This window comes from Chelonia mydas, chromosome 3, assembly GCF_015237465.2.
Source record: "Chelonia mydas isolate rCheMyd1 chromosome 3, rCheMyd1.pri.v2, whole genome shotgun sequence".
NCBI lineage: Eukaryota > Metazoa > Chordata > Testudines > Cheloniidae > Chelonia > Chelonia mydas.
Genome location: NC_057851.1, coordinates 25,920,399 through 25,943,653, shown reverse-complemented (window position 1 = coordinate 25,943,653; position 23,255 = coordinate 25,920,399). Strand labels below are relative to the sequence as shown.

At 41.9% G+C, this 23,255-nt stretch overlaps 1 long non-coding RNA gene across 3 annotated transcripts in view; it reads left to right on the top strand.

Moving 5' to 3' along the window:
• The window catches only part of LOC122464921, a 104,042-nt gene that overhangs the window by 65,169 nt on the left and 15,618 nt on the right, over positions 1-23,255 (top strand). The window contains exon 3 of one of the 3 annotated variants that reach the window (XR_006289357.1): positions 10,720-11,116. The exons of the other annotated variants lie outside the window; for them this stretch is intronic. This is a non-coding gene — a long non-coding RNA (uncharacterized LOC122464921). Of the gene's footprint in view, positions 1-10,719; positions 11,117-23,255 lie in introns of those variants that run through there. 3 annotated transcript variants of the gene reach the window in all.

The following is a 23,255-nucleotide window of genomic DNA, read 5'->3' as shown; positions in this document are numbered from 1 at the left end:
CTTGACCATTGGCTATGAGATTCTTCAATGACTCCTAAGGCCAGCATTTTCCTGACCTCTGTCCTGATCTCCTCTCTTTTGGCCTCCGGGATCCGGTATGGCTTGACGTTCACCTTCACTCCAGGCTCTGTGAGGATGTGATGGTGAACCTCAGTAGTTCTGCCTGGCTTTTCTGAGAACACATCCTGGTTGTGTTTAATCAGGCTGATCACTTCAGATTGTCAACTCCGGGGATATTCCCACTTGATCAGGCTGGTTGCTTTTAGGGGATGGTGCCCCTAGCACAACCACATGCGCTTCTCTATCCTGCCATGGTTTCAGCAGGTTTATTTGGTAGATCTGCTCCAGCTTCTGGCTACCCAGCTTATAGGACCTTATAGTCGACTTCTCCTATGGCTTCTATTATCTCATATGGCCCCTGTCACCTGTCCAGGAGCTTGCTCTCTGCCGTGGATATGAGCACCATTACCCAGTCTCCCACCTGGAACTTCCAGGTCGTTGCTTGGTGATTGTAGTATGTCCATTGGGCTCTTTGGGCCTTCTCCAGGTGTTCGCGCATAAGGGGGGGGTGACTTGGGCTATACGGTCTTTCATTTGCAATACATGTTCAACGATGTTTCTCCCGGGGTTCGGCTGTTCTTCCCAGCCCTCTTTGGTCATGTCCAATATGCCCCTGGGGTGGCGACCATATAACAGCTCGAATGGGGAGAATCCAGTGGAAGCTTGGGGAACCTCCCGTACAGCAAACAGCAAGTAAGGCAGCAGGGCGTCCTAGTCTTTCCCGTCGTGACTAACCACTTTCTGTAGCATGTTCTTCAATGTTCTATTGAAGCGTTCTACAAGACCATCGGTCTGGGGATGATAGACTGATATCCTGAAGGTCCATATATGGAGCATTGTACATAGGTCTTTCGTTAACTTAGACACAGAGGGGGTCCCTTGGTCCGTCAGGATCTCTTTAGGTATCCCTGCTCTGGAAAAAATCCGGACTAATTCTTTGGCTATGGTCTTGGACATAGTGTTCCATAGGTGTACGGCCTCGGGATATCGGGTGGCATAATCTAGTACTACCAGAATGTACTGATGACCCCGGGCTGACTTCTCCAGTGGCCCTACTAGATCCATAGCTATTCGCTCGAATGGGATTTCAATAATTGGTAGAGGTACCAAAGGGGCCCTTAAGTGTGGTTAGGGCCCATGTAACTGACATTCCGGACAGGAGGTACAATATCGCTGGACTGCTGCATAAATGCAGGGCCAAAAAAACCTCTGCAGAATCCGATCAAGGGTCTTATCTACCCCTAGATGGCCCCCATACAGATGGCTGTGAGCCAGATCCATCACACCCCCTGATGATTCTGTGGGACCAAGAGCTGTTCTACGACTTGCTCTTGGACCTGGACTGCTCTGTATAGCAGATCACCCTTAATCACATAATATGGCCCTGGGCCCTTGACTCTCCCCTCCACGGGGACCCCATTTACCTCAACTACTACTTTATGAATATTGCTGTATATTGGATCATTGGCCTGATCCTGACCAAAATTCCTGAGTGAGGTCCCCATTTGTCCAAACTCAGGGGGATCTACCTCTGCCTCCCCCTTGGGGAAAACCCCTGGGGAACTAGGTCCGGCTATTGGGTCGTTGATCTCCTGCCCTGCCCCACTGTCCGTTGAGCCACGTCTTTCCCCTAAAGTGTAGATTTCTGGTACTGGGTCAAGATCCTCGTTCCCCTCCTTTTATCCGCCCTCTGTTCCCTCCGAGTCTTCCAGGGCTTTCCCGGTGGGGAGAACAAATCCTGGTCAAATTCGTGGAAGGGGGTTATCTATGTGGGCCACCTCCTGGATCCCGGGTTCATTATTTTCTTCCACCTTCTCCCCAGGGAGTAGGCTATCAAATCCCGGGAAGTCTCGTCCAGTAAGGACTGGGTAGGGGAGTTTTGGAACTACTCCCACCGTCACCTTAGTGGGGTTTCCAAGAACTTCTATTTTTACGGGGATGGTCGGGTAGTAACTGACATCCCCATGCACACAGGATATTCCTGAGCATTTGGCCTGGGATAGTCGGTCCTGCCCGACCAGCTTTCCCAAGACCAGCGTGATTGCACTTCGACTCTACTGACGCGGTGGTCTCTATGCCATTCATCTTAACGGGTCTAGTGTATCTATGAGGGACCATTGCAACCCCTACTTGACTTATTAGATCACATGGTCCCCCTATATCTCCCAGTTCACATTGCATGGACTCTTCTAGATTTGGGCATTGGGGAGCGATATACCCTAATTCACCACATGCATAACATTGGGGGCTGCCCCGAGCAGGGTACCAGTTTTTCAGGCTACTGGGCTTTATCCCCCGAGCCTTTCTCCCCCAGTCCTCAAGTCTCTCTGGGACCTCTGGCTGCTCTTCGCCCTCCTTCCTCCCCTCCATAGTCCGGCCTGGTATAGGACAAGCTGGGGCCTCGGCACAGAGACTTGTCTCCGATTCTGGCATCTTCCTTCCCTGGTGGTCCGTGAAAGTTCTTGGGCTGCTAGGTGTCTCTCTACGAGGGCAACTAGTTCATCATAGGAGGAGGGATCATTTTGGTGGACCCACCCCCTTATGTCCGGCGGCAACCCCCTCATGTACCTGTCCAACATGAGGATTTCCAGTATCTTCTCTGGCCCATGGGTCTCTGGGCAGAGCCACTTCCGGGCGAGATGGATTAAATCAAATAGCTGGGACCGCGGCAGTTTGCTGTCCTGGTATTTCCACTCATGGAAGCCCTGAGCCCGTATAGCTGACGTCACACTTGACCTTGCCAGAATTTCTGCCTTCAGCTGGGGATAATCCATATCTGTCTCTGTGATCATGTAGAAATAGGCCTTCTGGGGCTCCCCACACAGAAATGGAACCAGGATACCTGCCCACTGGTCTTGGGGCCAGGCCTCCCACAGTGCTGTCCTCTTGAAGGCGAGGAGATATGCCTCTATATCATCATCCGTATTAATCTTCTGTAAATAGTTGCTTGCCCACAGCGGCCAGATCACCTGCGGCCCGTGCATCAGCATGGTCAGGGCTTTTAACTGGTTCACTACTTCATTCAAGGTGGCTCGATCTTGGGCCACCTGATTCATCAGTAATTGGTTCGTCTCTTGTTGGACACGTGCAGACTCTTGCTGGGCAGCCATCTGCACCCTGGTAGCTTCTTGTGGGGCTGAGTGGCCTGTACCAACGCCTTCACTACATCCTCCATTTTTTTTTTTTTTTTTGTGATTTATCCTGTCCTGAGATGGCTTGCCACAGATCCTTAGTCACTCACCACATCCCACCTCTGACACCATGTGTGGCAAAATACCTTGTTTGCCTCAGCAGGCTCAGTCCTTTTTAGCCTTGGAGACTCAGGTTTGGAGCAAGGTGAATCCTTATAGGTGGCACAGGGTCCTGCTACTCCTCTCCTCAGTCAGTCCCTTGTGCATGTTTTCCTTCCCTTCTGGGGAGCGAGTGCAGCCTTCCTACCGGGAAGGTTTGGTGTCTTGCTGCAAACAGACTACTGGCAGCTTCCCTGCTCCGCTCACTCCTACCATCCAGGGGAGGGTTTAAAAAGGTCCTAAGTAGTTGGAGTCAGCTGAACCTAATTGGTTCCCTAGCAACCCCTTTTCCAGCTGAACCTTATTGCCCCATGGTTCTCTCCTCAGTGGATAGGGAGGGGCCTTTTATTCCCCTGGGACTAATTACTACCCCCCTTTTGTAGCTGTTTGTCATGGGTTTACCACACAAGCTCATTTGGTTTAGGCAAAAGCAACATTTACAGTGTCTGTCTTTGTTTTTTAGTAAGAATTGTTTGTTCACACACATTAGTAAAAATGTATATATATCAAAAACCAAAAAGGCAAGCAAAACTCAAAATACTGTCTCAGGCCTGAATCCTACATTACAAGCCTGAATCCTGCATTGACACTAATACTCCTAACAAAGGGAATGAAGCCTACACCTATGGGAACGGGTTTTTCAAATGATGGTTGGTAGATTGATGGAAGCATTTTCCATTGATCTAGCTGTGTCTACACTGTGGGTTAGGACGGCACAGCTATGGTGCTCAGAGGGATGGCTTTTTCACAGATCCTTACCAATGTAGTTATATCAACCGAACTTTTATGTGTGGATGAGGCTTCAGTTAACTGTCAATACTCAGAAAATGTCCTGGTATCATTGCGGACAGCTCAAATTGCAAAATGGCAGTCAGAAAAGCAAGCAAAATAGAAAGGGATAAAAAGCACTGAAAATTAGAGCTGGTTGAAAAATGGTAAGCATGTAAGCAGGGGGAGGGCCAAGGGGGTCTGAGGGGGAGGGAGGAGAGACTTCCCAGGAAGACACAATCCATCCTCCAAATACCCTGGTGCACAGTTGAATGTACATTCTTTATGCCAGCACAGCCTGCTGTTCACTGCGTGCTTGGCGTGGGCAAGGCTATGGCCCAGAATTCGTCCATCCCCTCTGAAGCTACTTATTCCACCAGGGGCACAGGAAAGTGCAGAGACTGCTGTTGCCGATGGCCTCTTATAAGGATGTGCAAAGCTGGAATCTCTTTGTGCCTTCCAGCACCGACTCCCTGCCATACCCTAACGCCCTATTAGTTACGCAAACAAGGATTTTTTTAAGAATATATTTTTTATCGGTGTTGCTTTGATGATTGCTACTCTTGGAGCATGTATTAACCATAGCCAATTTTGTTTTTAAGAGATCCATGCCACCCAGTGCTCATTAAAAATACCTTTCTACAAATGTGTGCATTATCTAGACTATTTACATTAATTATGTATCAGTTGTCCCATTAATTCCTATTGTCCTGCTGTCCTATTAATCTGCAACATTTTAAGTTTAAAACTTTGTTTTTTCACCCTAAGCATTAAAAATTGTAAGGAAGATGATTTGAAACTCAGTTTAAATAAAAAAAAATGTGTTATGGGCTGAAACCATATATGACAAATTCTAGCCTGAAGTGAATTTTTATGGCTGAGTTATAAACTTCTGTAGAAAGGGGGTTTTAATGGAAATACTGACAGGCATTTAACTATAGCAATGCTAGCAGGGCTGTTATAATAATTGGATTTGGGGTAGCAATACAAAGCTAAATTTACAGATTCTTTCTGCCGTAGGGAAAGCTCTTCATTTCTGTCTGAAATGGCTAAGACGAAACATAGCATCCGTGCAGGGAAAAGGGGAAAAAACACACTTAAAAAAAAATGAATGGTTCCATTTCTATTAGCTCTGAGAAAACAATCATTACTTGATAGATTTAGTGATGCATGAAATATTGGAACCTGCATCTGGGAATCATTTCAGAAAGAATACACTGTGATTTATATTGAACATCTTAATTTGTTGCTGTAAGTGAAAACGTTTATGCAGCCTTGTGTGTCTGACACAACTAGCCTGCTATTGGATAGTTCACTGGAGTGTTAAATTAAACAACACCCAAATAAAACTGAAGAAATAAAGGTTGAACAATTAAGCACTTAGTCTGCAGATCTCCGTTCTGTAGGCCCTGTGCCTTAATTCAATTAAAATTAAGATTTCCTTTTTCCCCCCCATTGTGTTTGACAGTACCCAGCTACAACTTAAAATTTGTGCAGGTGAAATCAATTGATTTGTTTTGTCACAGAGTCAGATTAATCAAGAAACTGAATAGTAATATTGATGATGTTGCACATGGTAACAAAGGTGACTTGCAGGGGTGCATTCACACTCCACAAAATTCCTGAATATACATACTTGTCAAACCCATAGTGCATGCACGCATCCAGTTGTCTCTCAAAAGCATCCATTATGCTGCATCCACAGTAACTTTTCTTTGCTTGATAAAGACTAACTTGCCGTAAAATTAGAAAGACATGCTGAGCCAAATTTATTCCTGATGTAACTCCCTGGAAAGATTTGCACCAGTGATGGATTTGGCTCAGTGTGTTTCTACTTTTAGGGCTAATGAGGTTTTTCAACTAAAGGAAACTCACTGAATTTGTAACACATCCACAATCCTTTATGGAACTCAGCTGGTGACATTCAGTATCATTTCCACTTCCAGTCACTGCTGATAATGCTCACTTGCTTACCGTGGAGGTATAGTTTGAGGATTAATTAATGAATAGGCCCAGATCAGCATTTGCTGAGACAAAACCGAATGAGAGTTTTTGCTGGACTAAGGACTGCATGTTCAAGCCCAGAATTAGGCCTCATCTATACCTAAAACTTAGGTCAAACTATCTATATCACTCCGGAGGTATGAAAAATTCACATCCCTCAGAGTTGTAGTTAAGATGACCTACACCCTGGTGTAGACACTGCTAGGTTGAAAGAAAAATTCTTCTGTCAATCTAGTTACCACCTCTCAAGGGGGTGGACTTACTACAGCAATGGAAAAATCCCTTCCCACACAGTAGTGTCTGCACTACAGTGGCATAGCTGCAGCTGTGTTGCTGTAGTTCTTGTAGGGTAGACATGTCCTTATGCAGGAGGATTAAGTGACCTAATGCTGTTTGGATGATATTCTGCCATCCTCGCTCACAGTGCATTGGTTTGGCACCTTCTAATTTAGCCTCAGTAATGGGTAGCACATAGCTATGCTGCCCAGGAGCTGTGAAGGGCCCAGACTATATCACAGCTCTTTCTCTGCTTCCCCCATGGGAGGGAATGAAGCTAAGATAGCCTTTCTCCTAATACTACTGTCTTCAGCTTCTGCCCTGGCTGCTTGGTTCACTCCCTGCCCTTATACACCATTCCCCAACCCGCTGCACAGGAGGGTCAGTAGCAGCCAGGCAGAGACTGCTTTCTTCCTTCACTCTCATGCAGGACCTTAGCAGTAGGGGCAGCCCACACAGAAGTATAGAGGGGCTGGCTTTCCTGCGTCTGGGCATCTAAACTCACAGTTGCGCCCATTGATTAGTATCTTACACGACAGACCTATATTGGAATAATTAAGTTGTTCAGGGGTGTGAAAAATCCATACCCCGAGCGACGTAGTTATACTGACCTAAGCCCCATATAGACAGCGCTATGTCAGTGGGAGAGCTTCTCCTGCTGACAACGCTACCGCCTGTCGGAGAGATGGATTTACTACACCAATGGAGAGCTCTCCTGTCGGCGTAGAGCGTCTTCATCAAAGCGCTACAGCAGCGCAGCTGCATCTGTGCAGGTGCCCATGCAGTATTTTAAGGGTAGACATGCCCTCAGAATGCAAGTATTCCCAATTAGCTAATGGGATTATCTGTGTGGTAAGGTTCCACCCCGGGTGAATAAGTGTGGCTAGGGTGACCAGATGTCCCGATATTAGGGACTTTGTCTTATATGGGCAACTATTACTCCCCCTCCCCATCCTGATTTTTCACACTTGCTACCTGGTCACCCTAAGCATGGCAGAGTTTGCCTTTTTATTAAGGTTATCAGAAACTAGCTAAAAGGAGTAATTCTGGGACAGCTTCTAAGCATGTTTGAAGAGGTACCTATAGGCTATATTGTGCCATAATATTTGCTCTGTAAAACCATGTTTTCTAAAATATTTTCTATATTTGTTATGCTTTCTCTTTATATCCTAAGGCTATATTTCAGCTAAGGTTTGTGGAGCTGTAAAGGGTTTTGTGGGGATGTGTACAAATAAGAAGTGAATATTCCCTAGGACTAAATCACTGAAGCTGATGCATGATTATTCATTAGACAAACACTGCTACAGGAAACCTAACTGCAGAATTCAGTCTGTGGCACTTGCCAATAGAAAACTGCTGACATGTTCAGCTAACCAATAAGGTACATGAAGATATGTTTCTGGTCTACTTAAATATTGAATATAAACAAAATATGAAATATGACAATCAGACTATTATCCTTTCCCCACTTTCTTGCCTCTTCTCTTTAATTCTGTGCTCCTTGTCTTCAACCCCACAGAGCCTCAGTGCTTGATTCTCTTTCCTGTCTCCCACCTCTGTTCTACAGTTCCCTAGCACTACCACTAGTGCACTCTCTCTCTCTCTCACACACATCTAATCCGCTTCCTCTGCTCTTATGCTGCTGAAACACCTGAAAGTCCAGGGACACGCAGACATTCTCCACTACACATTTATTCTTTCTTCCTTGCTCAATAAACCACTTCACCTCTCTCATCAGCTGTTGTACCTCTAGCCATTAGCACTTGTTTCTTACATCGGGATTCCTCAGCAGGCTCCCTGATCCAGTCTCAGAGGCTTGTCTACAAGACAAAATTAATGGGCATATTTATTCCAGTTCAGTTTAGCTATTCAGGAATAACTCCCCCATATAGGCATTCTATTCTAGAATTTCTCTGCTTTGCAAGAGAAATATTTTATTCTGGAATAAAGTCACTTTTTTTTCTGGAATAGTGTTTCCACATGGAGAGCTGTTTTGGAATAGTTATGCTGAAATAACCATTGCAGTCAACTTCTCTATGTAGACAAGCCCTTAGTCTGCATAACATCCTTTGTCTAGTAGTAAATTGTTCTGGATGGCAGTAGCTGAGGGAGCAAGAGTTGTGTGTTTGGGGGGGGGGGCAGTTGACTGGGATTTCTGAAGCCCTTGTGCTTTCCATGAAGAGAGCAAGCATAGTCTAAGAAACTATGCCTAATATGAAAAACAAATTCTTGTGACAGAGCTGGGAATAGAACACAACATCAATTTGTGTCCTTTCCTTAACCTCGCCAATTTATTGCTGCTTTCCCATCTGAAAAGATGGGATTCATACTTATTTCTCTACCTCACTTTACTAATGTTTCTACAGTGTTTTGAAGGTGTAAAATTCTAAGAGTTGTCCTTCTCTGAAATCCCTAAATATAGTCTTATCTGGTAGCCTTCCATAAATTTTCCATATCCAGTATACATTTTGATTGTAACCTAAGATCATAGAACATTGCTTGGTTGTGAAGACATATTGACTTCTGCTTGTTTCTTATAAATTATTTTTTTCACAGGAATTCTAGTCTGTTGTGCCTTCATTAGGGTGTTTCTCATTACATCACTTAATTCCCCAAAGCATGATCTCCTGACCTTGTATAAGTGAATTCTATAACCCGTTTCTTACTGCATTGAGTTCAAGAAGCTTTTGGTTACTGGTACCTTCTCATTAGTCTCACATTCTTGTTAATTTCTTTCCAGTTGGTAGTAAATGCATCATCCCTCATAGAAACCAGCAGCTATGTGGATCCCCTTTGTGGACTTCCCCTGTGGGACTGATCCTGGGATTAGCTGTCCCCAGGGTAAGCCCTGCCATCAGGAAGTTATGGAGGATTATGGAATCCAGGAGTTGAGGGGATGTATGGGTCTTGTCTCTAGTTAAAATCCCCTGATAGTCACAGGTCTTGAGGAGAGAGGGAATAAACCACTTGATGAAATGATCTGCTGGAAAGCCTATGAGTGGAACTTCCACAGAGCTGGTTTACCCTATGCAGAATTATGTTTCTAGGTTCATAATCTGGGCCATAATCATATGTGGGGAGCTATAGGAAAATAGTTTGTTTGTTTAGTTTCCTAAAGAGAAGGTCAATAAAAAAGAAGGGCCCAATAAAGAATTGTGATCAGAATGTCCTGGAATGGTTGGATGAGAGTTTATAGTTTGTATTAATCTGCATAGTACTAAAATCTAAGATGGTCCAAACTATTTCAAGCCCTCTTGACTCATTTCTTCCTGTTGTCTCTTAGTCCTTTTTACACAATGTTATTAGTATTGAATTGAACATTGGATTGAATATTGAACATTAATTCTGAATGCTATATTTAACATTGAGTCTAATAGTTTAGCATACTAAAGTACACTTGTGAAGTTGGTTTATTTCTTTCAGAGTTTGTATATTTCAATCTGCTTTGAGAAGTGATAAATAGACCCATTTTAATAGAGTAACCTACCATTAATAATACTGTGTATGTAATGTAAATTGTAACTTACTAGTGTATTTGGTCCTTTTGATATTTTATGAAAGGAAGGTCATGGAATTTGTGAGTTGTGACATAGCCTTGTGTAAAGGAAAACAGCACTAGTGATTATTTACAGAAGTATCATTATAAACAATTCCTATAAAAGACTATTCCAAAGAAATAGAGGATCCTGGTTACTCTAAGACGTGATTCCCAACATCTAGTTTCATTACTGTGCCCATCACTCTGATGTCTGAGGAAATGGCTTATTATATGGTGTTTCAGTCTGTATGGTAAATTATCAACAATTTCATAATAAACAAGCTTATTGCTGTACAATAAAGGAGAGTCCATGGAAATGATACATTGGACTTTGACTTAGACTTTCTGAAACTCTTAGAAAAGATTGCAAAAATATGCAAAAGTATTAAGTGAGGGTTGCAATGTTAAATTCAGCTTAATAAAGTATGTGTATTCTATTATATCAATGAGCCATATCATTCCATATCTGGGAAAAAATCATGCCTGGTATGACTATGTAACTCTTATGATTTTACATATATTGTACCGTTCAATTGCTAGAAATGTGCTCTCAGCAGATGCCATTTTTGAGGCAGAGTTGATGCAACATGTAACAGGGAAAACATCCACTGTTGGCTCACAGAAACATTGTTTTTGTTCTTTCTTGCTATGCTGTTTCCCTTAATTAGATATAAAGGTCACTAGAAGTATATAGCTGCTTCTCTTTGTATAGACAAAGAAAACAAGGATCACGGAACTCTCTTCATTAATTTGAACTCAAAAATTTCTTACAATTTGCTCTAGGATATTGGCATTTCCCTCCATCCAAAAGGCAATGGATTTGACCTGGATCTGTGGAAGCCCTGAGATTTAGATATCTGCAGAAGGCTTGGGCATTATTACCCTCCACATTACTGTACCTCCATCTGGTTGAGTGAGGATCAAAAATGAAAACACACCAAAATCTACTTTTATGAATGGCTATCTATGAAAATGTGAGTTGCAGAAAGTCATACCACCATAATGATGCTTTTTTTCTGTCCCATTGTTTGAATTATAGAATAGAAAATTGTTTGCACAACGTTGGCAAAATATAGATGTTGTTTTGTAATATCTGCTTTTGTAAATACTGTGCAATACAGTCAAGGGAGGGAAAAAAGGATCAGCTTTAGCATAAGACTAGGAGCTAGGAGTAAAGGGTAAATTGATTTTAAGCTATGGTCTGATGTGTAGAATTTGAAAGTTTTCCCAGTCTGAAAATCTCACTTAATATACCTGAAGAGCAGTAAGAGTTTGCAGAAATGTCTGTAATGGGAACTGATATTTAAAAGCAAAAGACCAGAGGGACTGATTGCTTTTCTAATTGGACAATAGCTCCAAATGAATAAAATAATGTGTCCCCCATATAAAGTTGTTTTCAAAGTTCATCAAATTTATGATATAATCTGGATAAATACCATGAAATAATCATTGCTCCATACAGAGTTGGACTCTAGAAGTATTTTAATCATATATTAATTTACAAAGAGCAACAACACTGCAGCAAAAATTTTTTACATATAATTATTATTACTAGAGGCATAAGTGAAAATATTCAGAACAACTTTCCCTACTGTTAAGATTTATAGGGCTACCAAAATCAATGCCGCCAATGGACTTTTCCACTTGATGCTATGTAGGACTTTCTCCATTAGCTTCCTCCTCTGAAGGAAGGTGGAAATCCCTTCTGCATGTTGCTAAGTGACAGTGTAGCTGAAAGATAAAAGCACTTATTAGCAAAGTGTACCATGTAAACTGTGACACACGTTTCTTATTGCTCACTCTGAAAACTGAACCCTGCAAGTCAGGGTTGATGATGATCAATCACTCAGACTAAATGATCATGATGGTCTCTTCTGACCCCATGATTTGAAGGGGTTAGGCAGCAGTAACTAACAGTAAGTGTAAATAAGTAAAATAACACTTCACACCTATATAGCATTGTTATGATTCACCAAATATACTGATCAAGTCAATGGCAGAGCTGGAGATATCTTGACTTCCAGGCTAGCACCCTATCCACAGGACCATTTCCTTAGATACTTTCAGGGTTGGTCCTGGAGCTTGTTGATGGAAATAGAAGACTGGCTGGAGAGACAGCTGAGTAATAGTGGTGGATATTCATTGAGCATGGTGCTGTACAATCACTAAATAGTTGCCGAATCAATAAGAGATGATGCCATTTTAAATTGGTGAATACTGAGGATCTTATAGAAGAACTGATTGTAGGAGACAACAGTAATTCGAGTGATCAGGAGCTAACTTAGTTTAAAGTAAGTGGAAGGATAAACAACAATAGATCTGTAACTAGGGTTCTTAATTTTTTTTAAAGTTTGCCCTTTTGAAATCAACGGAATTAATTAGGGAAGTGGACTGGACTGAAGAACTCAAGGATATGAATGTGGAGGAGGCTTGGAATTACTTTAAGTCAAAGCTGCAGAAACTATCTGCAGCCTGCATCCCAAGCAGGAAAAAAATTCCTAGGGAAGGGTTGCAGACCAAGATGGGTGAGAAAGCACCTGAAACAGGTTATTAAAAGAAAGCAGAAAGCCTACAAGGAATGGAAGATGGGATGGAACAGCAAGGAAAGCTTACAGCTAACTCTTGGAGATCAGAAAGTGTAGGGAAAAAAGTGAGACTTGCCAAAAGCCAAGCAGAGTTGGAAAGGAGATTAAAACCAATAGTAAAAGGCTCTATAGCCATATAAACAAAAAGAAAACAAGGAAAAAAGAAGTAGGACCACTAAACACTGAGAGATGGGGTGGAGATTAAAGATAATATATGCATGGCCCAACACCTAAACAAATACTTTGCCTCTGTTTTTAATAAGGGTAGTGAGGAAATTAGAGAGACTGTTATGGTGGCTCATGGAAATGAGGATATGGAAGTAGAAATTCCCACATACAAGGTGGAAGTGAAACTCAAACAGATTAATGGGACTAAACTGGGGAGGGGGAATAATCCCATCCAAAAATATTAAAGGAACTGGCACATGAAATTGCAAGCCCAATAGCAAGTATTTTAATGAAGCTGTAAACTTGGGGGGAGAATGACTGGAGAATTACTAATATAGTACCTATTGTTAAGAAAGGAAAAAATGGTGATCCAGGAAACTACAGGCCTGGTAGATTGACCTGAATTTTATGCAAGGTCTTGGAACAAATTTTGAATGAGAAAGTAGTTACAGACATAGAGATAAATGGTACCTGGGATAAAATACATGTTTTTACAAAAGGTAGATCATGCCAAATAAACCTTCTTTTCAGAAGATAACTGATTTTTTCAGGCAAAAGAACTGCAGTAGATCTAATCTACCCAGATTTCAATAAGGCATCTGATACAGTTGCACATGGGAAATTATTAGTTAAATTGGAGAAGGTGGGGATTAATATGAGAGCTGAAAGGTGGATCAGGAACTGCTTAAAGGGGAGACTTAAATGGCTCATACTGAATGGTGAACTGTCAAGCTGGAAGGAGGTTACTAGTGGAGTTTCTCAGGGATCTGTCTTGAAAGCAATCTTATTTAACATTTTTATTAATAGCCTTGACACACAAAGTGGGAGTGTGCTAATAAAATTTGCAGATGACACAAACTTGGGAGACATTGCCAATATGGAGGAGAACCGTAATATGATTCAAGAAGATCTGGATAACTTTGAAAACTGGAGTAATAGAAATGGGATAAAATTGAATAGTGCATAGTGCAGTCATGCACTTAGGGATTAACAACAAGAATTTTTGCTATATGCTGGGGACATATCAGTTGGAAGTGATAGAGGAGGAGAAAGACCTGGGTGTATCACAGGATGACTAAGAATCTGCAATGTGATGTGACTGTGAAAAAGATTAATATACTCCTAGGATGCATCAGGCAAGGTATTTCCAGTTGAGACAGGGAAGTGTTAGTACCATTATACAAGGCATTGGTGAGCCCTCATCTGGGATACTGTGTGCAATTCTGGTATCCCACGATTAAAAAAAATTAATTCAAACTGGAACAGGTGCAGAGAAGGGCTGGCTACTAGGATGATCAGAGGAATGGAAAACCTGTCTTATGAGAGGAGACTCAAAGAGCTTGGCCAAAAAAAAAAAAAAAAAAAAAAAGAAGACTGAGGAGAGATATGATTGTTTCCTTAAATACATTAGAGGGATAAATAAAGGGAGGATGAGGAGTTATTTAAGTTAAGTGCCAATGTTGACACCAAAACAAATGGATATAAACTAGCCATCAATAAGTTTAGGCTTGAAATTAGTCAAATGTTTCTAACCATCACAGGAGTGAAGTTCTGGAACAGCCTTCTAAGGGGAGCAGTGGGGGGCAAAAAACCGAATTGGCTTTAAGACTGAGTTTGATCATTTTATGGAAGGGATGGATTCTCTGTAGCCTGAAGTCTTTAAATCATGATTTGAGGACTTCAATAACTCAGCCATAGTATGGGTCTATTACAGTAGTGGGTGGGTGAGGTTGTGTGGCCTGCAATGTGCAGGTGGTGAGACTAGATGATCATTATGGTCCCTTCTGGCCTTAAAGTCTATGAGTCTATGACAAAGACTGCCCCAAGGATCTTCCAATCTGAGCTGGAAACAGGCAATCCCATTTAGACACATACAAGCTCCATGGGGCAGGGAGCATAGCTTACTCTTTTTTGTACATTGCAAAGGATACTGTTAGCGCCCAATAAATAATAAACTGTGACAACACAGTACCACGAATGATCCTCCTACCTTACCAGTTTATCCTCTGAAGCATGACTTTGGATTTCTCTGGTATCAGTAACTTATTTTGCACAACTACCAATGCTTTAATGCTTGTAAAAGTATTCAGCCCTTCATATAATTCTGCTAACTTATTTACTCTTCTCTGGCAGAGAATTTCTAAGGTTCAATATCTGCTACCTAAATATTTGCCATTTCTTGTTATGAGGCTTCTCGGTTTCATTGGGTATCATCTTGCACTTGTACAATAAAAAGGAGATGAGCCATGACAAACTATCCCTCCCTGAGGAGATCCAGTCCTGTCTGTGGGTTAGTCCTAAAAAAGCCACGACCAAGAGATCCTGTCATCTGTGGGGAGCAGAGAAGTAGTTTGTGATAGGCTGTTCCTTCCCAACATTCCCCATGCTGCTCAGATTACAACAGTTTGTATCTGTTGTATCTGTAGTGGCATAGACTATTCTGCCTATGGCTATAACTAATGGTCCATGTTCTGCATAGATGCTCATCAAGAAAAGTATAAAAAAAAGCATGTAAAACTTCACATCTTATTTCTTCTCAGAGGGTAAATGAATTTTATATCTAAGCTCAGTATAAAACTTCTTATTCAATTAGTGTGCCAGTGGATTCACCCATGGGGACATCTGTCTGATGTATATAATGAATAATATTATGGTCAGACAGGCAAAACATTGGCCAGAGCTGTACAGCTGTTCAGAAGCAGTCGACATTCTCCTGTGTAAGACAAAGATGCAGGATAGCAGCTACACAGATTAGTGGTCAGGGGGAAACAGGATAATTAAAAGATAACTAGAAGGATAATTAAAAGATAACAGCAACTAACCTTATGTACTCTAGGCTAAATGCAATAATTAAACTTGGTACATGCTCTACAATAAAGGCTTTCCAATACATTCCAGTATGCTTGCTGTTGTGAAATCACAGTTCTTGTAGGCAGGAAATAATAATTGGACCAAAATAAAATGTTCATGTTAGACTGGCTCTGTCACTAGAATAGTTAGTTCTGCCACCCAGACTGCATTTCATAAGCTATGCAAGAAGAAGAGAACAACCTCATTATCTGCTGGTATTTTTCATGTCCTATAAATATAGTTAAAGCATTTTTCTCTCAGTTCTCAGTGAATTTAGTACTTGAGAAAAGTGCCTGAGTGACGGCTGTGGAGATTCAAATCCCTTCTTCATCCACAGAATAGGCCGAGGACGGCTTGTGCAGGATGCTCACCCTCCTCATTGTGCCTTAATCCTATTCTGGGGAGGGAACAATCCGGAAGGTGAAGGAATAAAATTGGGGTGGCATGTTGGCAAATTTGTCAGCAATAGTGGAACAGGCTATCTGGGGCACTTTCACAATGGGGGAGGTGGAAGGGTCCTTTTTAATGTAACTAACAAAACTTACTTCTTTGGGACATTTACTTTGTATTTTACTTATCTATTTGTCTAAGTAGATTACAAATTCTTCAGGGTAAAAATCCACAATTTATTCAGTTTTTGTACAGTGCCGAGCACACGGTGTCAGTTTTGACTGGGTCTTCTTGGCACTACTGGAATACAAATGTTAAGTGATAATTTGTCCATTCTTTGCCTAGAGTTCCTGCTGAAACAGCCCAAAACTGTGTGTGTTTGTGTCAACTGCTGGCTTTTTCTAATATGAACTTATAAGAACTGAATTGAGATGACTGAATTTCTTTCCTATAGGCCACCAAAAATAGCTAACTTCTAATGACTGTACAGTTAGAAACTATTTAATGATGTAACCTTCCTTTATAAATTAAAACCTGAATGAAAGGCCCAACAGCTAGTAGAAGAACATCAGTAACATTTGTTTTCTGCTTTTAAATTTAAAATAAAACATTGCCATAAAACAACCAATGGGGAAGAGGAAGCTTCACTGTCTCCCAGAAAAATAGAAGGAAAGAAAAGGTGGGGCAGGGAGCAGGAAAAGCAGTTACTATGTTCACTTTAAAGACTATCCCGAAGAGCTAAATACTAAGGGTCGGAGCGCCAGATGGAGTAAATCAAAAGCCGATGCAGCTGTACCAATGTGCATAGGTGAAGATCGAGCTGTAAACTTGCAGGATTACTTTGATCATTTAGCTGAGAGTAGTTTGTCTAATGGTTATGGTGCTAGCCAGGGACTGGAGAGCCCTGGGTTAAATTTCCTGCTGTGTCACAGATTTCCTGTGTGACTTTTGGGCAAGTCACTTAGGTTCAGATCCTCAAAGGTATTTAGGCACCTAACTCCTATTGCTTTCAAAGTGCATCAGTTCCCCATCTGTGCTGTGGGGATAATACTTCACAGGAGCATGGTGAGGATCAATACCCTATGGCTACTTCTCCAATAGTGACTGTACACATATACATGTGCTACAGTGCAGTGTGGACGGGGTGGCTGGGGCGTGTGCCAGGTCCCAAGTTTCAATAGTCCTCCAGGCCCATTCCCATGGTGTGTTGAACCCTTTTCTGCTTGGCCCTTACCCAGTGTATAAAGGTCCATGACCCACCCTCATTAGCAGTAGAAGTGAGTTGCACTGGCCACTTCAGATCAGTTTTCCACTACATTCTGGTCAATATAGGTTAATAAGCTGTGATGTTACACCCCATCAATGCTTTATAGAAATATGCTTATGAATGTAAATATGGCATAACTGGAATATGTTTTATGCTAGATATGCCATGTAACATATCTTTGCAAAGGTTATGTTCTACTGAATGTATTCATCCTATTCGTATGCAACACTGCATTCCAGAAAATCTTCACTTTTCTTTTTAAAGTCATTTTGGCTCATTTAGCTGATAGAACTTCTTAAGATTGATGGAGCTCTGGGAAAAGTTTCTTTTCTGAGTTAGAAAACCATCTGCTGCAATTTCTTCCTTATTTGTGAAAAGGCTTTTAGTTTTAGATTTTTTTTTTAGACTGAAATTCAGTCAAGGAGGTGGAGTGGGAGGATGTATAGGACTCGAGAGAGTAGAGTATAGGTTGTATAGTATCATTGCTTTGGGGGGGGGGTCTTACATTAGCAATAGGGTTGCCAACCCTCCAGGACTGGCCTGGAGTCTCCAAGAATTAAAGATTAATCTTTAATTAAAGATTGTGTCATGTAATTACATTTCCAGCAATAAATCCAACCAAAACTGGCAACCCTAATTAGCAACCAGCACCATACTATAACTGTATCTTTGCTAGGGGGACAATTTTCAAAATCAGCAAGTGATTGACTGACTGTCTCATGGACTTTCAGTGGGATAGAGGTGCACTGAAGAATAGAACTTGAGCTGCTATGACACTCACATGCTTCTGAAACTGTTCTCCCTAGTTTCCATATTAATATGGATTCTGCTCACGCCACTGCTCACTTCACTTAAAACAGCCTTAAAGGTGAAAAGTCACACAGACTATAAGCTCTTTCTGATATGAGATCTTTGTGCAGCGGCTAGCACAATGGCGCCATTACCCTGAGTGGAGCCTTTGGAGGCTACTGTGATACAAATAATAAAGTAACTATGGTGATACGTTGCATGTTGAGAATCTTTTTGTCTAGTAAGTACTAAATATTATTTACAATGGTGATGCAAAGGATGGTCCAGTGATTAGGTTGCTATCCTGGGACTCATTAGACCTGGGTTCAGTTATGTCCTCTACCAAGGATTTCCTGTCTGAACTTGGGCAATTTTCCTAGTCTAAGTGTGCCTCAATTCCTCATCTGTAAAATGGCAATAATAACAGGGTTTTTTGGTTCAGATGTGTTGTGAGGATAAATATATTAAAAGATTGTGAGGCACTCAGATACTGGAGTGATGGGGCCATACAGGGGATCTATGTTAGATAGAATATTATTGTAAACGAGATTCTGCCATTTGTCTTTATACAAGAGTCAAACAATTTTTTGTTGGGGGATCGGGGGTGATGTTTGTTTTTGTTTATAAAATCTTTGCACTTTTCTTTGAGAAAGGAATCAAAGTTCTAATGATGATCAGCATAAGAGCTGTGATAAACTCTGACTCACAGGAACCAATGCAGCCCTAATAACCTAATAAAAGTAAATTTAATGAGTGATTTGCAGATTGTCACCACCTATGTTTGTTAATTAATTGTCCAATGCTGTAAACATGACTAACACTACACAAGTTCAAAGTATTCTTTGTCACGCATGTTGCAGACACTTAGGCAAAAGAGTTGGCTCAGCTGCTGATGCTACTTGAACGGAGGTTCTCAAACTGTGGTCCGTGGATAGTTCCCTCTAAGGTGCATGCCTGGGTGGCCTCACATGAGGGAATGAAGGGCCACCATAAAATAAAAGACCTACCTAATTAGTGGAGCCCACAGGCATGGCTCCACTAATTAGGTGCCTGTACACTGGAGAAGATAAACATGTAAGGTGAGGTGGTGCCCTTGGGGGGAATCGGGGGTAGATAGGAGGGGGCAGTGAGGTGAGAAGAGGGAGTGGGAGGAATTTGGGATGTGCAGGGCTGCGGCAGCCAGAGAAAGAGGCGACTTTTCCCAGCTCCGGGGCTGCAGCTGCCTGGAAGAGAGGAGACCCCCTTCCTTCCCAGGGGGAAGAGAGGAGATCCCGCTCCTTCCAAGCCCCAGCTTGGGGGCTGCTGCAATGGGTGACAGAGGGAGAGACCCCCCTCCTTCCCAGCCCCAGCTCGGGGGCTGCTGCAGCAGGGGAGAGAGGGCACACCCATCGCATTAGGAAGGTAAGACTACTGATATTAAAATATGAGTTGTGTTCTTTTATTTGTAGAACAAACAAACATTAATTAAGCTTTTTTTATACAGTGCTTTTATCCAAAGCACTTTACAATAGTTAGCTAATGGTACAAACAACATTTGGAAAGATCATTAAGTGGTCCACCAAGACCCTCAGCAATTTTCAAGTGGTCTGCGGAAAAAAATAGTTTGAGAACCACTGTACTAGAATACTGAAAAAAAAATCTTGAGTGAAGCAGATTATGTGCTGACACTGCTGGTTTTCCTCAGTGTGAAGATAAGTGTAAGATGTGAATCCTACTACACCTGCTATTTCATTTGTTGTTGTAATGTCCTGCCTGTACTACCCCTGTGAAACATTTGCTCCTGATGCTATTTGCTGCTGACTTTGTTTTATTCATATATATTTTTTTAAAAATCTACTTTAATTTTTAAGGCCAGAAGGAATCATTATGATAATCTAGTCTGACTTCCTGAATAACACAGGTCAAAAGAATTTCACCCAGAAATTCCTGCATTAAGCCCATATATTGTGGTTGAGCTACAGCATCTGTCCCTAACTTTAACTGCATGCTCTTAAATGCAAAGACACTTTTTTGTGAGGCTCAGATAATGACAATACAGTGCGTCTTCATGCTACTCTTTCTCGTCTGAACCATTTCATATTTTTATAGTGGCCATGATCAAAAGCCCACAACTCCCATTTGCTTCATCTGCCTCTTAAAATCAGCTGAGATGGAACATGCTCATTTTCCTTCCAATAACCAACAAATGAAAAAGAGCAATTGCAATATACAGACAGTGAGACTTATTCTCTTCTCATTTATACTGATGTAAATTAGGAGGCACTCTGAAGTCATTGCGAAAATGGTGTGAGTGGAAATTTGGGTGTAGTGGACTAAATTCTGCATTACAATGGTGTAAATCTAGGGTAATTACTTCAGTGAAGTTGCTCTGAATTGACACACTGTTTCTGAGAGCAGAATGTATTCCACAACTTTTAACTGCGAACCACCCCTCTTTTTCTTCGCTTCCAAAGAAGGAAGAGACAAGGATAAAGAGTTGGTTTTAAAAAATGATTTTTGGTTCTGTAAACCTCCCAGTTTTCAGAAACTGACTTATTAATGTTTAAAACAGCCCTGATAATGTCTTGGACAGGGTCACTAGTTTGTTTTTTTAAAATAATATATCTTGTTATCTGGCTAGATACATATCTCATTTTTGGTGTATATTACAAATGTAAATGATATTTTCTCCATAGCGGGGCCAATGCCGGAAGCATTGTATAGGTTCACCAGACAAAAGTGATATTACTCACTATCTCACAGACACTTTATGTGAAACGATTGTTATGTCTGGCATCTTTCTGAAAACACCTATCTTTACCCTCCCGCAAATGCTTACCCTGGTCTTATGAATAGCAATGTGATTATAGTGGACAAGACTTGATTATATTCTTGAAGCAGTACAGTGAAATATTGACTAACCTATACTGGAGAAAGCACATGGGAGCTTCTTGTTGAATTTCTGCCATCAAAGGAAGAACTGGGGATATTTCCCTGCTACTGAGGGAATTCATTGCTTCTGGGTAGGGCTAAATCATCCCTATCAGAGATAGGCATATATTTATTTTCTTTTGGAATGGGTGTCTAAAAATGTCCAAGCATTTACTGGGCCTCCCTAAAGACTTTTGTTGCTGCAACATAAAGTGAACACCCTACCATAATATATTCAGTACTCTTATCAGGAACAAAATACAAGCCTTTCCAGTGCATTGAACAGAAGTATCTTTGCTCAGTGATGGTGGTCCTTGTTTATGACAGCTTTCTTGTATAAAAGGGGTGGGGTTCTGGAAATTGATCGATTGCCCAGTCCTCTCTCCTGCAAGAGCATTCTTCCAGTGTGCCCAAGCAGTGTCATAGGCTAAAGGAGACTATGTCTGTTGGAGTCATTTGTTAATCTAGTTAATGGTTTACTTTCAATATTCCCCATCCTGAATTGAGGATTTTGTATATTTAAATGTCACTGCAGATAGGAGAGAAATGATATAATAAAATCTGCAGGGACTCACTCCTTTTGTGAACTTGAAACACATCATTATTATCTCTGCAGTTGACTTAATTGGCTATGTTTCTTCTAGTGAAGGCAACAACATCAATTTACCACATTACACAAATGTTTTCCTAGCTTGGCATGGGCCTATTTGTGCTCGTTTTTATCCAACACAGACAGCTGGTTTTCTCTTCACTCATCTCAGGCTGGTAATTTCAAGATACCTAGAACCAAAGGCTGACAGTGGGAGGTAGTCATCGGGTTTGCAGCCTGAAATAGCTGGGATAAGCGTAACTGTCCCACTGAAATGGCCCCCAATGTTGTCTGGTTTTAAGAAACTTTTTACCTCTTACGTTAAGCTTTGTCAAAATAAACAAAACATAAATAGTCACTTCTCGTGTTGTCTACTACCTTCATTTAGACTGAATATCCTGCATTATATTGCTGTACGATTAGATCATACAAATGGCATACATCGGTATGGCTGTTATTCCTCAGGGGTCCCCAGGAAAATGAAATGTTTCTGTTATGAGATGGTAGAAGTTAATAACTTGCCATTTCTGTTATAGTCAATTGACAACAGCATGAAGGATGCAGGCAAAATTGAAGAAGAAAGAAGAATATAGATTTACTGGGCCCGATTCTGTTTTCAAATACATAAGTGTTAAGTCAGAGTAACTCCTCAGTTTCTTGGGCCCACTGTAGTTAGCAGTTTGCTATGGGCCTGATTCTCCTAGGCCAGGTACTTTGTGTAGTCATTTACACGTGTGTTAACTGAGTGTATGCTTAATGTAAAATGTTATGTTTCTAAGCTGGTAGCACATTGCACAGGTGTAAATGACTGCAGTAGGTGCAAGGCACTGGGTGGAGAATCAGGCCCTAAATCTAGGGCATTATCCTAGAGAGTCCTTTTAAGGGAGTCATGGATTCAATCCCACCTGTGTTAAGGTTACCTCTCAGTCTAGGGGGTGACATGATGGGTGCATGTGACTAGGAATCAGGCCTGGTGGGGGATATGAGGGTAATTAGTGAACAGACACAGGAGCAGGAGGGCTGTGCAGTCTTCCTTCCCACCCCCGCCCCCAACTTTCCTTAGCTCCCAGGCACAGGCTGAAATCAAAGAGAGCCCAGTTGGAAGAACAACCGGGCTCAGGGAGGAAGCAGTACTCCCTGGCTGCCAGGGAAAAGCTGGAGCGCAACTTAAAGAATCTGGAGGGCCAGATCAGATTGGGGCAAAGCAGTTAACTAGCTCTACAGTTTTGTAGGAACAGATGGAAGATTGTGCAAGAGCTGGATGAAACATGCTCCTCCTGGATTAAGACTGAGACACAAGCTGTAAAGGAGGAACTGGAACTGCTCCATCTAAAGACAGAGATGGAAATGAGGGGCAGCAGCCCTGCTGTTGGAGGATGAACTAGCTAAGCTCTGTGCTGAGGTGGAAATGAAGCCTGGGATGCTGGACTTAGAGAAGCAGAGATCCAGTGACAAGGCTGAGTCATGGGAACAAGGAATACACAGAGCTGTGTGATGAATGACACTTGGAAGGGCCAGTGTCAGAGGATCTCCAAGCTGCAAGCAATGCACAGCTTGCATTGGAGCCGCTGTTGGCTGAAAGGAGGAACAGTTCTGCCCGTCATACTGAGGAGCAGGAGGGCAAGAGATGCTGATCCTGTCCAGGACAAGGGATGTGCAAGGGGAATTAGACTAATCAATGGAGAGGCTCAGTAAAGGGGTGGAGGAGAATGAAGCACAACTTGAAGGAGGAGGAGGCCAGGAAGCTAAGTGAGCGCATCGAAGAAGTAGA